The sequence below is a fragment of the Periplaneta americana genome, chromosome 1 (assembly GCF_040183065.1).
Source record: "Periplaneta americana isolate PAMFEO1 chromosome 1, P.americana_PAMFEO1_priV1, whole genome shotgun sequence".
NCBI classification, from domain to species: Eukaryota; Metazoa; Arthropoda; class Insecta; order Blattodea; family Blattidae; genus Periplaneta; species Periplaneta americana.
Window position 1 is genome coordinate 174,793,007 of NC_091117.1, and position 19,449 is coordinate 174,812,455.

The following is a 19,449-nucleotide window of genomic DNA, read 5'->3' on the forward strand; positions in this document are numbered from 1 at the left end:
CATCATATGTCACCCTTTAAGCAGCTTCATGTCTGTCCACTTTCAGCTTCTCTCTTGCCTCTCATATACCTCCGTCTTGTTTTAAATTCAGTGTTAAATTTTTTTTTTTTTTTTTTTTGCATTTTTGTCCCTATTTCCATTGATGCAACAAATCCTGCGATGGTGTTTTTCCCAGGGTCTATGCCCATCCTCCTCAGAATTGTAATTTCTATTTTTGGACTCTTATTAAAATGACGTACATCATTGACACACAAATTTACAGTTTTATAACTAACAGTAAAAGATTATAAATTACTTCATTATGTAAAAAAGTTTTTTCAATCTAATGATTATGCCCAGATATCTATGCATCTATTTCGGAACTAGAAAGAAGTTTATTTTACAAGCAATGCTGGACGAGGGGATTGACTGCTACGAAGATCACTACAAAAGTAAGTGACCGTGGCTGATGACGCAGCATTTTGGAGAATAGACTTATCTAAAAACCATAAGGCATAAATCGAAAATTCTTATATCAAATTAAAGAGAAGAAAATTCTCTATAAAAAAATAGTTATATTTTGAAAATTATAATTTTTCATCATTTTTTGCGTTTTGTGGGTGTACATATACCTTAAATGATATGTAAGTGACTGAAGGAATGCAAAGGAGGTCACACAACTGCCTTATATGCGCTGCCTAAGTAGGCCTGTATGTGGGCTTGTCTCACCCTCTGCTGCTTGAAATCAACAGATAGTGAAATAGTGCAACTATAAATTCATCACAGATCACAGGATATGAACTTAGATATTCATTATGAGAAGCGAATGTCCTATCCGTTCAACTAACGAAGTTATGAATCAAAATTTAGACTTCTGAGTCTATAGCGAACACTTCACTTCGCGAATGAACTGTTTGTTTGTTGCTACTTTGTCACTTATAGTTTTAAATCACCATAAATCGTCACGAAATAGTTTTAAAGATTGTGTGTCAACTTCACCGAAGGATTTTCCAAATAGGTTTTGGAATTCTGGAATTGATAGATCCCTAAACCGTAAAATAAATTTAATCCAGTTATTTTTACAGCTATACACCGCTTTCACTTATCATTCCGCATTATTTTTCTTTTCCTTTTTGGTCTGATAATGTGTGACTGTTCTTTGAAATAATATATCAACTTTTTGTGTGCTTTTCTAGTTTTAAATACATTTATTATTAAGTTGTGAATGCCGTCCAGTGGATGCCCACAATGCCGTGAAGATAAAGTCACAACTTGGACATTGCGTTGGCAAGCGTCGACATTTGTCATTCGCTGTTAGCAGTAATGAATTCAAAACTGGCAGTTCACCGTGTATATATGGCAGATACTGGCCTCTCCTTGTTGAGTGACACACTGAAGTTCTCAGAGAAGCACAAAGGCAAGAGGTCGCCTTTAAAATGGTAATTCTTTATTTAACTTTCATTCCAAGCTAGAGAAGCTATTTAGACATTAGAAAATGGCGCTATGGAGATAATGAAGCAGTGGTGAGCCGAGATACATAGCGAAACAGAAATACTGGTCAAAGCCTACATAGCTCAAAACCGTTTTGTTCTCTGTAACCCTGACAAAGTCTGCTCAAATAGGACCATTAATGGTAAGCCGGCATTTTGTTGACTACTGCGTCTGAACTGTCGCCTTTCTGTTCTATGGCTGCTCTTTTCCCTGTCACTAACTTTTCAACATTTTTACTGTGTTAATTTTTAGGGAATTATCTGGCTGACTAGTTTAGAAGTGTTGTACTTCATCGTCCAAAGCCCAGTGAAGATCTCGCGCTGTCTTCTAATTTCCTGTTGTGGTTGGGTGTGTTCATGTTTGTGTTGAAAAGGAAGTGTGTTTTAAAATTCAGTTGAGTGTTCAGGATGTGCTGGGGGTGTGTTCTTGTATGTTTATAACAAACTACACAACAATTTAGCCTATGCAGAACACAACACAAACTCCAATCACAAATACAGCAACATAGACAACGACATGAAAATACTGCACATCCAGTCAAAAAAACCGGAAACTTGCCTCTCTAGAACAATTTGATATTTACGAACATACAAAAACACACCCCGACCACATCCTTAACACTCAACTCAATTTCAAAACACATCCCAACACATTCTGAACACTCAACTCAATTTCAAAACACATCCCAGCACACCCTGAACACTCAACTCAATTTCAAAACATATCCTCAGTACATTCTGAACACTCAACTCAATTTCAAAACACATCCCAACACATTCTGAACACTCAACTCAATTTCAAAACACATCCCAGCACATTCTGAACACTCAACTCAATTTCAAAACATATCCTCAGCACATTCTGAACATTCAACTCAATTTCAAAACACATCCTCAGGACATTCTGAACACTCAACTCAATTTCAAAACACATCCCAGCACATCCTGAACACTCAACTCAATTTCAAAACACATTCCCAGCACATCCTGAACACTTAACTCAATTTCAAAACACATCCCCAGCACATCCTGAACACTTAACTCAATTTAAAAACACATCCCTAGCACATCCTGAACACTTAACTCAATTTCAAAACACATCCCCAGCACATGCTGAACACTTAACTCAATTTCAAAACACATCCCCAGCACATCCTGAACACTTAACTCAATTTCAAAACACATCCCAGCACATCCTGAACACTTAACTCAATTTCAAAACACATCCCCAGCACATCCTGAACACTTAACTCAATTTAAAAACACATCCCTAGCACATCCTGAACACTTAACTCAATTTCAAAACACATCCCCAGCACATCCTGAACACTTAACTCAATTTCAAAACACATCCCCAGCACATCCTGAACACTTAACTCAATTTCAAAACACATCCCCAGCACATCCTGAACACTTAACTCAATTTCAAAACACATCCCCAGCACATCCTGAACACTTAACTCAATTTCAAAACACATTCCCAGTACATCCTGAACACTCAACTTAATTTCAAAACACACCTCCAGTACATCCTGAACACTCAACTCAATTTCAAAACATCCCCAGCACATCCCGTACACTCAACTAGATTTCAAAACACACCTCAAACACATCCTGAACACTCAACTCAACTTCAAAACACATACTCATTTCGACACAATCATGAATACACCCCACCCCAACAGGAAACCAGCGGTATCTTCACTAGGCTTTGGACAATGAAGAACAACACTTCGAAACTAGTCAACCAGGTAATTTCCTAAAAATTAGCACAGTAAAGAAGTTGAAAAGTTAATCAGTGATATATAAGTGTTAAAAGTGTATATACATAACAATGAAGAAAGATTTTCTCTCTATTCATCACAGCGAATTTCTGTTTTCCTTGACCCTATTTTTTAATTTAACTCATAATTAAGTTTAGTCGTAAGCTTGCAGCTGTGCAAAACATCACAAAACGTAATTGTTTCCGATGGTCTAATGGTTACCGTGCCTGTCATAAATATCATGTCCATCTAATAGTTTATCCAATGTAGAGCATAACTTATAAAAGATTGCCTTGTTCATGAATGCAAATGAAGATCTATATCCGCGCACTGGTTTATAAATTGTAGTACATTACAACGTTTTCTTCAACAAGTAAACGTTTGTACTAATATCTATATTGATTTAAAAAAGTGAGAACTGTTGTTTGTTTTCATGTTGGAATGTACTGACTCACACTTTTCTTCTATCAGATGAAGACAATTATTCTGCTCTGCTTGACACTGATTGTGGCATTTGCTCAATTCTCGCTTGCAGAAGTGTACGTAGGTGAGTATACTGGTAGTATATCATATCATTAAGCGTTTCAGTAATGTAAAATTTAAATTTGTACGTAAAGTTTGTTATTGTTAATAAGTAGTTCCGCTGTAGGTTTACAGACAATACAGTACGTACTATTACCCGCAACCTTCAGGCAGTGATTAATTTGCACGTAAAATAATTTGATCATCGCCACAGGTTGCAATGGTCTTCTATATGGTTTGCAGGCCTTTCGTCCACTACCTTTTGCCCACAATTCGTTTCGTCCATTACCTTTCGTCACCGTTCTCTTGTCCACAATCGATTGGTTCATATAATTTACGTCCATCCATACATTTTGTCCACATCTTTTATGTCCATAGCCTTTCGTTCATCTTAGAATACAAATTTGTGTTTCACTTACAATTACGACAGAAGATATTGTCATCATGGCCGTCTGATTTTAGATGGCGTACGTTTCATTCTGCTTTGTACATTAAAAAGTCGGTATGTAGGCCTAGGCCTATATATATGTTTTCCATTTTGAATATTAACAATTACGGCAGAAGTTGTATATATACGTCGGAGGCAACCAGTGTTACATTATAATGGGTATTGCTACCATTTCCACTCTGTCAGCAAAGATGGAAGAAGAAGATATTGGAGATGTGAGGATCGACAGAATTGTAATGCAAGATGCACGACTAGCACTGACTTAGATGACATCGCTGTATATAAAGATGGCACTGCAAAACATCAACATAATGCGGGTGTGGAGAGCGAAGTTAGGAAAATTATGAATGACCTTAAGATACGTGCAGAAGAAAACCCCAACGAAACTCCGGCCGAAAATCCTCGAAAAATCAAGTCAAGGTCTAGGCTAAAGTAAACGTCACGTAACTTTTAACTCAGGTGTTGATGTATTCTTTGTGGCTGACAGCGCTTGTACTCTTTCAGGCTATGGGACGAGATGCGGTATGGTTTACGAAATTGAGCAGATATGCGGAGAGGGAGAGTGCATCGACGGCGTCTGCAGGGCACCGTGATGCCTAACTTACTACGAATAAGTTGTTTTATTCTTGTATCAAAATGTATGTTTTATTTAATTTGTTACCAATTTTAAAATACAGTGTAATTTACATATAAATTTCCAACATGTATTTCACTCAGAAAAATTAGTAAAACGTTGTTTAACAAATACTTTTTGTGTACATAACTTAATGGAAACACGAGAAGCATCTTAATCACTACTGTGTTATCGTCATCATCATCATCATCATCATCCACAGGGATTAGGCCTTTCGACCTGTTCTGTCCTCTCAAAGAAATTGATCTCTTCGTAGGTCTTCCTCTGTCTCTCTCTTGTCTTTGGGATTGTACTTTATAATCTTTTTAGTATCCTGGCATTCTTTGTGCGTGTTCATAGTATTTTTCTTGGTATTCTTTTATTTCATTGTTTAATTTGAATATGTTCAGTTCGTCTCTTATCGTTTCATTATATTTTCTGTCTGTTCTTATGTATCCAGCTACCGATCTCAAAAACTGTGTGTTATTAGTACAGTATTATTCAGAGGAAGCAATTTTCTTAATGACATGATCTACATAACTGACCACAAGGTGACTAGTGTCGAAAATAAATAAGAAATATGGTGCAACCACAGTCTAGTATATACAGTCACGAAACTTGAGTTGATGAGGGTACTAGAAACAATAGACTGCAGGTACTATTTCGCATTGTTTGTAATGAGGCGATAGTAGCGATCCTAGTTGTTAGCAACTATCTATGGATGCATATTTACTACGTATTGAGCTTCGTGACTGTATATACTAGACTGTGGTGTAACACTGAGTGTAAGGAAATGTTGTGCGAGAAAATATCGGTTAATATGATAAACGTAAAAGACAATAAAGTCACATTCAATTTTTAAATATTCGTATGGAACTGAAAACTTCTATACAGTTAACTGATAGGTAGAACAAACTTCAAACAAATTTAAAGTAACTTTTACTTTTGTATACACGTCTTCCACATGAATGTCAATATTATTTGTTGCCACATATTTATTATTTGCTTCGTTGTTTTATTTTAAAATTATCTTCTTTGGTGACAGTGTTACAAAGTTAACTTCTGAAACAGAAAACTAGAAGCACGACATCGGAAATTTTTGTTACGTAAGCAGAAAACATGGATATTGATCTAGACGCATAGATATAGGTCGACAAAATTTCAGTGAGAGTATAGGCCTACAGAATTATTTTGTGTTTCACGACTTATAAGTCCACACCTGTGGAGGAACGGTCAGCACGTCTGGCCGCGAAACCAGGTGGCCCGGGTTCGATTCCCGGTCGGGGCAAGTTACCTGGTTGAGGCTTTTTCCGGGGTTTTCCCTCAACCCAATACGAGCAAATGCTGGGTAACTTTCGGTGCTGGACCCCGGATTCATTTCACCGGTATTATCACCTTCATCTCATTCAGACGCTAAATAACCTAAGCTGTTGATAAAGCGTCGTAAAATAACCTACTAAAATAAATAAAAACGACCTATAATCTTCCCGAAACTCAGAACTTTTGCTGGGGAGTTAAGCAGAGTGACACGTGTAACAAAAATAATAGAATTAGAAACTGAACTGCATAATTATAAATATAGAAAGCCATACGGCGAGCGCCATGCAGCAGCACTCAACTTCATAGGAGGCTGGGTGAGTCTGGATCCTTCTGGAAATTATACCAATATGGTGAATACCGACTCCTCATGGGCTTGATCTCTAGCTTTTTCAGTCCATACTACTGTACTCGTCAGGCCGGCAGCATACTGCATCAGATTTCCTGTCTCGAACAAAACCGTCCTGACCGAGACGAAATGTCCGATGCAGTATGCTGTCTGCCTTAATCTCTTCTCTTACTACATATTTTACCAGTTTTGTGAAAAAAGTGTCTTATTTTTTTATTTTCGTAAAAACGTCATTTAATATTGCAGAATCACATTACATCACTAATTTTCTTACATACCTAAAAAAATCACTATGAAATAGACATACATTTATGCCTGAATTATTATCCCGAGTTATCTCGTGCACCTTGATTCCAGCTCTGGTAGTTGTCCCACTTTGATTTTCTCCTGAACTATTTACTAACTTATGTTTTTTTTATGGATTAATTTATGAGGTACAATACCAGTGCTGTTATCAAGGCGTTAAATGTTGCTTGTCGTGTGATAGACTCGAAAGCATGGTATTACGCACAGTGGCACATTACATTCCGGACAGTAGTATCTGCTCTCCTATATGAGAGCGTTTTGGGAAGAATGGTGTAGCAGTCATTGAATATTTGTACCAGTACATCTGTTCTTCAGGTTTGTGAATAATGTTCTGCAGTATCATTATGCCCAAAAGTACACGTATTTCACAGTCTGTAGTAGGCCGCCACGAATTATTTTCAGCATTCTTTGAACACTTATTGGCATGCCGAATCGTCTCCTCGAATATAATGTTGGTGAGGTCATTATTAAAGAATAATTTAAAAAAATTGAGAATTATCGTTATCAGAAACAATGTTAAAATTTCAGGGAATGGGGACCTCGGAGGTGCAGAAGAAATGGTGCCAGATATCTTCTATTCAAACCACTATCGAAAAGACGCGACATCAACTGATCTGAATTTGTTTGTTGGTCTATAACTTCGTCTTCTGATACCGATGTTTCATTTCCTAATCTTGTACAGTAATATATTTCTGATCAAAAGTTAAGGAATCACTAATTTGATCCATCTTTACACAAAACAGCACAAAAAAAAACACTAAACACAAACAGAAACCGCCAAAACTAACTAGCATCTACTCACTACTGTGTGTGAATGCTATATGAGCAAAGAATTCCACTCGCAAGGAAGAAGTACAAAACACACCACCAGATATAGCAATATCACTAACTTCTGTAGTATAGTGAGGAAAAGATTAATGAAAGAATGGAAACGTATATTATATTCGGGATATAATCCTTAGCAGCGAAAATGGGACTCAAACGAGTTAACTCGGGTTAATAAATTTTGACACAAGTTAGCAACCCGAGTTAACTCGGATTAATTAGGGAAGTGGTTAATGAAAACTTAGCTCCTTTTTGAAGTTTAACTGAATGTTAAATAAATATGAGCTCGTATACGAGAATTGATAAATTAGGGAAACGTTAGTGAAGTTTACTTTTTTAGTATTTATATAGGCTACCACCAAAAGTAGGCAGTCATAACTTGAATGACCTTTAGAAACAATAAATTTTGTGTGACAAGACAACGTCTAGTATCCACACAAAAGTTTGGTGAGAATAGGATTTCATTCCGAATGATGGACAAAGTCGATAAATATCGTCGAGTGAAACAGAAGGCTTCATCAGAACGCATGGAAGCAGTCCTGAGAATCACAAAAGTCATGAGACTACAGATTTTATGCGTAAGTATAGGTTAAATTCTTCTTTAAGATTTTGTTTTTATTGCACAGTGAAATGTTATCTGAATTCCAGAAAAGATGAATTTCTAGGCAGGTAATTTTCTTTATGCTCGACCATGCCGAAATGCAGTAATTATACACCTGGTAGCAGCCCTTTAATGGACCTCATCAAAGTACACCTATTCATTAAAGTTCAGGTGTTCCACCAATCAGGAAACACCCTTGTAGCAATATGACAGCGCAAGTATCGATTATTCTCGGTTATGCAATCGAAACACAACTAGCGAAAAGTCACGGAGGCTGGAAATCCAATACTATCGCAGAAGGTTATGTTCTGTTACTATAATAATTAGCATTAATTGTAAATAATATTCAAATAAATTCAATTTGTCATCTCGTTTTTCAACATCTAAATAAAATTTCAAGGTTATATCAAGATTAATGTTCATTTTACTCTCTAGATTATAACAAGGTCAATGACATTGGTTTCTCGGAAAAATCAATACTTTCGCGTCTGCGCACATCTCACAATTTACGAGATATTGCACAAGGTCAGTTCCGCTGCCCAGTCAGATAAGAATAACATGAATACTTATGAATAATTTCAAGTTAGAAATATGGTCGAGCATAAAAAGTCGTATGAAATTTGCCTATAATGGTAATTAAGACGCTCGTATGAAAATTATGAAGCTCGCTTGCGCTCGTTTCATAAACATACTCGCGTCTTAATTATACCATTATAGGCTCGTTGCATAATGTACTATTTTTATTTTACGTTATATTTTAGTTCTAATTAAACTATTCGTTTTCTTCCACATTATTATAAATTTGCAATAAAATTCATTCAATTATATTCTCGACTGCCTCCGTGGTCTGTTGTTCAGCATACTGGCTGCTAGATCAGGAGGTACCGGGCTCGATTTCCGGGCTCGGCTCTCAGTGAGTTTTTCTTGAAGAAGAGGAATTCCCTGGGTGTCTAGAGTCTGGAAATTTGTATGAGTGTGAGCGTGATTGTAAGTGTGCCGGGTTAATATTAATTAACCAATCATCACAAATATAAAAATACATCAGGACTCTCGCTGGGCAGTAACCTGAACACAGGTTTCAGCGTCACATTGTTGACAAGTAACTCCATCTGTTAGCACAACCATAAAGCATCTAATAGATACTATAGAGTTATCAACAACGAAAAAAAAAATTATATTCTCACTGAATTTTTTACAATCTACTTAATATTTATTTAGTTTAGTGACAAGTACCTACAATGAGTATAATCATAGATTTATAGTAATTCTCGACCATTCCAATATTCTGCGGTTTCATTTGTTCTGGAGAGTGATGCACATATTCTCAGACTATCTGTTGAACATTTAAACTGACATACAAATCCTGTACTTAATCAAAAACAGAAAACTCAAATATCGATTCCCGGACATATAGGCCTACCCGAAGTCAATCACGCTAATAAACATTACTCCGAATTCGATTTCCCGAATCATCTTCCCCCAAAATTCTTTTCCCCCTAACGACAAATTCCAGAAAATTAATAACCCCGAAAGTTTTCTAAATTATATTGAATAGGTACAAATAAATAAAAATTCCATTTAAAACTACAGAATCTAATGAAGAATGATGAGATATTATTATGGCGGTAAGGAATCAACTTTGGAATGAGAGTAACAAGGAAAGCCAACATTATTTTCACCATCTATTGAACATTGAAACAATAATATTATTTAATCCATGTTGAATCTTTCGTACACTACTTTTAACACTTGAATATAAATAATTGATTAAATGCCGATCTTACTCGTGTTAATTATGTAAGCATGTGCGGCTTACAGCTGTTTCGGTGCTACTTGACACCATCCTGAGAGAAGGCTCTGGGGATGGTGTCAAGTAGCACCGAAACAGCTGTAAGCCGCACATACTTACATAATTAACACGAGTAAGATCGCCATTTAATCAATTATTAATATTATTTATGTACAAATCCTGTATCTAATCAGGACAGAAAACTGAAAGGAAATTTACCATAAAATATGTTATGAACTGTACCACTGTCGTGAGAAATCGTGAGTTTTATTAATTCCAGATATGACAATTCACAGCTCAAATACGCCCCAAATAATATTTATAATATTGTTTTCTTTATGTGTCTGTTATCAGATATTCATGATGCTCCGATCTCCAAGTGGAATAGTGGATGCGATCATATTCAAAAGGATTGATCTTGGCGATTATCATATGGATCACGAATGCCTGGTCACCATAAGTGAAACATATTTCCAGGCTGGTCTCAGCTTGGTGCTATCCTGGTCAAGTGGAGAGAATGAGCCAAGCTCATTGTTGGAACGTCTCCATCTTTCACAGAAGTGGCCCATTATCTTGAACAAAGCATTTCATTACCACTCCAGCTGCAGCGAAATGCCGGAAGATTATCGAGTGGTTCATCATTCAAGCAGTTACATTATGCTACAACACTATCCAATGGGTGCGCATACTTCAGGAGTGGGCCAACAGATAGAACAACTGATAGCAGCGTCGGCCTGGAATGCCAGGGCTCGTTTCGTGGTTGTATTGTCAGGAGATTCCATCACGAGAGATTTAATCCGTAGCACTGCAATGGAGCTGGCACGATTCAAAGCTCTGAACACGATCCTCTTGGTACCATTTTCACAAAGTCTTTCTGGAGATCTATCAGGTTTCCAGATCTTTACATGGTTCCCCTATCATCCTCCTTGGGGACATTGTGGAACATTTAAAGAAATTACAATTTTAGATAGTTGGATATCTAAGGAGCAAAATTTTCTTCTTGGAGTGAATCTCTTTCCGAACAAGATTGCCCGGGACATGTATTCCTGTCCGTTGAGGGTATCTACCTCACACTTTCCACCTTTCGTGATATTTCCTGAGAGCGGTGATACTTCAGCTGCAGGTGTGGACATGCAAATGTTGAAGCTTCTTTCAGAAGTGATGAACTTCACCCTAGTAATGCCTCCTAGGATGGACGATGCGGTGGACAGCGTCTTCCAGAACGGAACATGGTCGGGTTCTATTGGAAATCTGTTGTACGACAGAAGCGATGTAGCCCTCGGCGGGTGGTGCTTCACTCTGGAGGACAATTTCGTTCTGGATCCTACGACAAGCTACTTCACAGAAGAATTCATTTGGTTTGTCCCCCGTGCAGAAACCTTCTCTCATCTTCTCAGTCTTTCTAGAGTCTTCGCTCCCAGCGTATGGTTTCTGTGTCTACTGACAGTAGTTGTGGAAGGTATCGCTTTCTATTTGATGAGACATCGCGAGCCTGCCTCCTACAGGCACTTGGGCTCCTGCATTTGCAATGCGTGGGCATCCGTCGTTGGCGTTGGCGTACCCAGCCTCCCTCGACTGGGTCCTCTCCGATTGGTCTTTCTCTCCTGGCTGCTCTACTCCATTTCCATAAGTACTGTGTTTCAGGCATACGTCACCAGTTATCTAATTGATCCGGGGAGGTATCTCCAAGTCGATTCTATGGAAGAAATAGTGAAATCCAACTTGGAAGTCTTGATCGTTGATTTCTTGCGTAACTTTTTGAGTGACTCAACGCTGGACCAATTTCCCAATGAGCGCAAGTAAGTTCAAATAATTACTATTTTGAACATATGTATAACTATATACGTGAACTAATGATAAACGAATGAGCAATTTTAACGTCTCCATCCAACTATACAGGCTATTTAAAGACGATGCTATTATGAAATGGCGGTAATAGAGTATTAGTGAAATGAAAAATACACGGAGGCAGTAGTATTTGAAAAACAACCTGACCGCTAAATAAGCTAAAGCTTTGGTTTTTCTGAACCGACGCATGCGAGTTGCGAGACCTCGCACCTCGCAGTTATAGAAACCACTCACTTTATTTCGTGTAGTCCGGATTTGTGCGAGGCGGGCCTCGCATCTCGCAACTCGCATGCGTCGGTTCAGAAAAACCGAGGCTTTATATTGTAAATTTATTTCAACTCAACAATGTAACTTTTATTTAAAGCAACAATAATTCCTTTCTACAATTCACCTTAAACGCTCTCGTCAACAATGGGATTTTCACTCAACACAGTATTCGTTATAGCACTCCACTGACGACAATGACAATTTACTTGGAATATTACGAACAACAATGAACTGTTAATTTTAACTAATGTTCACAAAGCACTATTTACAAATCAGAACTGTCAGTTCTCAGTTCACAGTTCTTCTAGCTCAGTCACTCGAGTTCACAGTATCTCGAACCACAGACCTTCAGAAACAGTCCACTGTACTCGAACTCAGGTCCCTCCAACTGCGGTCGACTGCACTCGAACTCAGGCCCTCCAACTGCGGTCCACTGCACTCGAACTCAGGCCTTCGGATGCTGACACAGTTGCGGACGCACACTCAAGTCGAACTCCGATACACAAGACTGGCTGGCTTGCTCTGTTCACTGGCTTACTCACTGAATGGCTGAATAAACTGAAAACTGCTCAAGTTCGCTCGCGTTTCTTCTTTTATAGCTAAACCATAGTTACGAGAAACTTCTACGGGTGTCCTCTCGAATTATCTGGATATCTCCACTTCGGACGGACTTCTGGAAGAGTCGGGAGGGTCCGTCCCCCCTTCACTCCGCACGTAGCAGTTGCGCGCGCAACCTCCCCCCGTCGCGTCGCGTCAGCATGCAGATGCTCCACGTACCAGCGTTTCGTCTGCCGCGCGTTATGTTGGACGCGTGTTCGAACCCCGTTGCAGCCGTCACAATATTGTGAACGAAGAATCTTATCAGTACCTTCAGGGACCTATTCCATAAAAATACATACGGTATGGTAATAACTATTACAAATTACAAGTAAATTTAGCAGTAATTTGCATAAATAATTAGGATTGTGTTCCATATAAATATGGTGTACAATTGTATTTTATTAAATACACCATGCTTACAAATTTTAAATGAAATTACCACTGCTCTGTTCCACAAAAGTATTAGTATTAATTCATATATGTACGATTGTACAATTTTCTCTACTAATGAAATGGAACTAATATTGCTAATACAAAAGTATATTTAAACAATTTTATTGGTTAATTTCAAGGGAAAAATTGTTCCGGGGCCGGGTATCGATCCCGGGACCTCTGGTTGAACGTACCAGTGCTCTACCACTGAGCTACCCGGGAACTCCACCCGACACCGTCTCAACTTTTCCCTTTATATCCACACAACTCGCGTGGGCTGACGAAACGCCAGAGACCCACAACGAGTGCACACAATCTCTGTGTGACTTGGAATTGTGGTTTTCTGTTAACGTACACAAAGACTAGATTTGCATAATATATACGTTACTGAGATGAAGATGATAATGCCGGTGAAATGAGTCCGGGATCCAGCACCGAAAGTTATCCAGCATTTGCTCACATTGGGTTGAGGGAAACCCCGGAAAAACCTCAACCAGGTAACTTTCCCCGACCGGGAATCGAACCTGGGCCACCTGGTTTCGCGGCCAGACGCGCTAACCGTTACTCCACAGGTGCGGACTATTATTTTTTATAAACGTAACAATGTTAGAAGTTAAAAGGTTAAGGTCAATGTAGTTTTTATTCGAACAAAGCTTCTCATGTACCAAGGAAAGCGAGGTACTAAAATTATACGACCATAACAACTTTGAGTCTTTCTACACGTGCCCCATAAATATGATCCGCCATTCAAGAACAAAGGCAGTTGTACGTCAAAATATGTGTGTAGCCTTGTGATTCAAGGCCTTAAATTGTTGTCTTTACAATAAGTTCAATTGCCCCAGTACAGGATAAGGTAGTTAAATGCAGTGGCGGCTCGTGGCTGAAAATGAGAGTGTGCTACAATATGAAAAATTTACTTTAAAAAAGTTGTTAAAATTTGGTTGATCTACTCACTAGTGGAACAGTATAAAGTTCATACTGCAGAATCTGTCAATCAGTGTTCCCAACATATAAATTGTATCCCTGTCAGTCTAACATCTGGAAATCCGTCAGAATCCGTTAAAATTAAAAAAAAATATAAGACCCACTTATATATCTACACAAAAATGAGAGCAAATATTAACGCAACTTTCTTACCATCTTGATTAAAATAATAATAATTCATCCACATCATCTGCCTCTAGTTCTGCAATTTATGTGCTGGGTTGGCCTACGTTCCCTAAAAAATTAAACAATCAAAATTGACAACAGTTTAAAAAGTCAAAAGACGATGTAAATCGTAATTTCCGCCAGAAAATCCGTCATCGGTCAAAGCCATTCTTTTCCCGTCCGGTACATTGAAATTCCGTCAGTTTTGACGGAACTGACGGAATTTCCGTCCAGTTGGAAACACTACTTTCTGTTACTTTGGAGTTCAACCCCTCCATGTCGTCAACCAGCAAACAAAATTTTAAATTCGAATAGCATTCCGGTGCATTCAGGCCATCTGGCGGAAGGTTGAAAGAGTAGAATAGGAGTACAGCATCTTTTAATTAAATTGTATTAAGTATAGTACATATAAATAAGCTAATAATAAATGTTATAAACGATACGTTAGAGTTTTACAGGAAAGTTTAATAATTAGCATAAGAATAAAATAGTCGTCCCTACATTCTGTGATCAGGACTTGTAAAATAGACACAAACTCACAAATAGTACACGACTGCTTCTCAGAGATGTCGTGACGTCCGCGTTGTTTGTAGATTGCAAATCATCTATACAGTCACTCACTCCTGATTGGTTGTAGATTTTATAAAACGCCAATGCGAACGAGTCATTCAATTCGCTACTATCTCTTGCAGTGCACACTGTTTATAATGGGAAACCGTAGATTACGTCATACAACAAGAGAATGTAAACTCTCTGCGCATGTGCAAGGTTCGCTGCATTTCACTGCAGTTCTGCGATAAGGAAGTCAGCACACATTACCGACTGGGACTTGCAGACGACACACAAGCTATAAACAATAGCAGTTCCCGATTCTGCTGCATTGGAACGCGTAACACGAATGAAAGAAAGAAAATATAAATAAGATTATGCTAGGGACAGAAAATTATACTTGTTTTTTTTTTTTTTAAAGATGGGACATGACAGGAGCGTTGCGGTCGGAAAAACAACTGAATGTCACATAGCGTGGTAGGCCTGTTGCTATGGTAACAAGGGTCGAGTTGCCAAACTTACAGTTTCCACATGGCGAGTGCTTAATAGCTCTCTTGCCAACATTTATTGTGCACACAATGTTAGCATTGGCAAGTTTCATCTTTAATTCTCTGTCGATTTTTGTATTGTTTTCTTACCTTCGCGTCAATTGTCAATGAATGTTTTAACGTCAGCCATCTTAACGTCACTTTCTAGCTTCCATCAGCTGGCAGCATGGTAGTCCATATTGGCAACATAGCACTGTAGTTCCAAGCTCGGCCGCTTAACTGTCATGTCCCATCTTTTAAAAAAAACAAGTATAACTGTGTACTGCAGCACATAAAGAGCGACCGCCACTGGTTAAATGGGCGCCTGATATTGAAAAGATTAAAAACTATTTTTCTTTCTCTGGACATAAAATTAAATATACCTGTTTGTTTTTCTTTACAGGACAACCTATACAAATTAGAACAAACACTCCCTTTTAATGAAGTGAATTTATATTTTTCGTGCAGACACTATTGTGAGAGCGCGAATCGATGTCTGAAGATGGCGTCAAAGACCTCCGGAGCCGCTATGCTGTCGGGAAAGGTATACGTGGAGGACAAATCACACTTGTACCTGGATGAGGAAGGAGTTTTCATGTACCACGAAGTGCGAGATCCTGTCATCCACTTCCACATCGTCATGGTGCTCGTCAAAGGGAATCCACTTCTGCAGCGCATGAACGAGATCATCGCTCGTCTAGTGGAGGCGGGCTTCCCCGACAAGTTCTTCGGCGACATCGTTCAGAAGCAGAGCCTGAGACCTCGACGCTGGGATCTGTCAAAACTGGCGGACGAATACATTCCCATCTCCGTGTCACATCTCCAGTCTGCTTTCGTCCTCATGGGTCTAGGATTGTCGGTCAGTGTATTGGCGTGTTTCGCAGAAATAATAATCGTGAGAATGATATGAAATTAATAATAATAATAATAATAATAATAATAATAATAATAATAATAATAATAATAATAATAATAATTTATTTATTTAATCTGGCAGAGCTAAGGCCAGTAGGCCTTCTCTTCCGCCCAGCCAGACTCTAATTCTAATTAAATACATTTGCTTACATAGTTATTACATTAATATCTAGATCATAAAACAACATGAAAGTAAATGATGAAAATTGGATAACTAATGTTAGTGTGACAATAATAAACACTGGTAAGAAATAGTTATAATAATAATGATAATAATAATAATAACAATAATAATAATAATGGTAATTATAATAGTAATAATAATAATAATAATAATAATAATAATAATAATAATAATAATAATAATAATAATGAGATAATTTATATATTTATCTGTGATATATATATAACCATTAAACACTGAGAAACCTGAAACAGCTATTATTGTTGACAATAATTGTTAGAAAAATATCTCGTTAACCTATTCTTAAATTGATTTGATGTCTGACAGTCCCTGACATTACTCGGTAGGGAATTCCAAAGTCGAGGAACAGCCACAGTGAAAGAAGATGAATATGAGGATGTTCGGTGGGAGGGAATGGATAATATTGAGGAGTGTTGTGATCGTGTGTCTAGGTTATGATGGGTGGATAAATTTTGAAAACGAGACGCAAGATAGACAGGAGTGGAGAAATGTAATATGTGAAAGAGAAGGGAAAGACAGTGGATTTTCCTACGATCTTCTAGACGGAGCCAGGACAACATTTCGAGGGATGGTGTTACGTGAAATTAGGCTACATAATTAAATTAGAAGGCAGAAGACGTAAGGTAGAAGGTCGAACGAAATGGGCTACTGCTACTTCAGGCGAAACAATAAAACAGAATATAAAACTACATATTTGCCTCTGTCCACGCTTATGAAAATACTTTGAATTTATTATCCTTACGTGTTCCTATGCTATGCTTAGAATGAGAATGCATGAGGATTTGGACTTGGTCAACGGGACTGCATATTCATAGTTCACAGTTGCCGAAATGCACGGCAACAAGGACAGAATCTAAACTAATAATAAATCTGTAGCCAAAATTTTTCTGGTAATTTTCGATTTTCCAAAAATAATTGGTGTTAACATGTATAATTAACCATCCTGAAACCGAAAATCGCTTTTTTTTATTTTTGTTTGTATGTCTGTCTGTCTGTCTGTCTGTCTGCCTGGATGTTAGTTACCTTTTCACGCGATAATGGCTGAACCGATTTATATGAAAATTGAAATATAAATTAAATTGGTGGTAACTTACATTTTAGGCTATATGGCATTCAAAATATTTTATTTGAAAGGGAAGGTATAAGGGGGCTTGAATTAAAAAAAATCGAAATATCTCCCTTATTATGAATTTTTTGTGAAAATTGTTGTATAACAAATGATTCTTTAAAAATGACTTCCGATACGTTTCATTCCAAGCAAAATTTTGATGGGACCAAATTGCACCAAAAACGGATGTTCTCTGAACCAAATAGGCATATTCTAATTATTTGCATGTAATAACAATTAAGAAATATGTTAAAGGAATTATCATTGCACTAAATGAGTGGTCTCTGGACCAAAATGATCGCATTTTAATTATTTAAATAAAATTCAAATTAAGTGACATATTAAACGATTTATCCTTCTATCAAACACGAATGTTCCCTAGACCAGATGTCCTATTTTAATTATGTAATTACTTTATATTTATTTCTAACAAGTGCAGCGGAGCGCACGTATACAGCTAGTAAATAAATAAATGAATAAATAAATAAATGCATAAATAAATACATAATTAATTAATTAAGTAAATAATTAAATCGCTGGTTCGAGTCATAATGGGGGAAGAAATTTTCTCATGAAATTTCGGCCAGTGTATGGGACCGGTGCCCACTCAGCACCGTAATGCACTTGGGGAGCTACGATAGGTAGCGAAATGCGGTTGCGAATGCCATCCATAACGGCTGGGGAGATCATCGTGCTAACCATACGATACCTCCATTCTTGTTGGTTGATCGTCCATCTCTGTTTCGGCATGTGGACGTGAGGCCAGCAGCCGGTTGGTCGGTCTAGGCTCTTCGTGGGCTGTAGCGCCACGGATAAATAAATAAGTAAATAAGTAAGGAAATAAATAAGCAAATAAGTAGGTAAGTAAATAAGTAAATAAATAAGTGAATAAATATATAAATAAATAAATAAACAAACAAATAAATAAATAAATAAATAAATAAATAAAATATCACTTGTGCTTGTAATTCAATGAACCCATCCATGGAGATGGGGTGTCCTATGTCCATTATTCTCTGATTTTCTTGATGAACTTGTGATAAAATTGTTAATATAATTAGGATTATAAATCCTATAACATCTTTAATTGTGAAGTATGGGTGGAATGGAATTTTATCAATATTTCTATTTAATCCATTGTTGATTACATATTCAGGAAGTCACGTACTTTGGAACTGTGCATTGTTGGTCCAAAACCATAACAATATAGATCCCATATTTGCTGTGGTCAAAGCGAATATGGGACAGATTTTCTCTGAATAGTAATTTAACATTTCTGTTCTTTGTTTCATCAATGCCAATAATCAGTTATCCTTAAAAATACATTCTCTGATTGAACACAGAAGTTTTATTAAAAGCTTCACTTTGCCCTTTGTTCTTCATGGGCGAGTCAGAAGGTTGCTTCTAAAGCAATGCCACCAAAGCCGACATACTAGGTACCTGACATGGAAATAATTTTAAATGAATTATGAACATTTCCAGTGATAACAATGCAATTTGAGAAGGAATAATCATTTTTAGTTGGTTATTTAACGACGCTGTATCAACTACGATATTATTTAGCGTCGATGAGATTGGTGATAGCGAGATGGTATTTGGCGGGATAAGGCCGAGGATTCGCCATAAATTATCTGGTATTCAGCTTGCTGTTGGGGAAAACCTCGGAAAAAATCCAATCAGGTAATCAGCCCAAGCGGAGATCGAACCTACGCCCGAGCGCAACTTCAGACCGGCAGGCAAGCACCTTAACCGACTGAACCACGGTGGTTGGAATAATCATGATGTGAGAAACAATAAATAAGGGATAGAAATGGTTTTAATTTCGTGGTTTTCTGACGTGTTATTAA

General features: G+C 37.5%; 1 long non-coding RNA gene across 1 annotated transcript; it reads left to right on the forward strand.

Moving 5' to 3' along the window:
* The first annotated feature begins 1,321 nt into the window (after positions 1-1,321).
* LOC138704395 (uncharacterized) lies at positions 1,322-4,949 on the forward strand. Its single transcript, XR_011333341.1, has 3 exons — positions 1,322-1,418; positions 3,704-3,779; positions 4,707-4,949. It is a non-coding gene; the product is annotated as an uncharacterized lncRNA (long non-coding RNA).
* Positions 4,950-19,449: the final 14,500 nt, after the last annotated feature.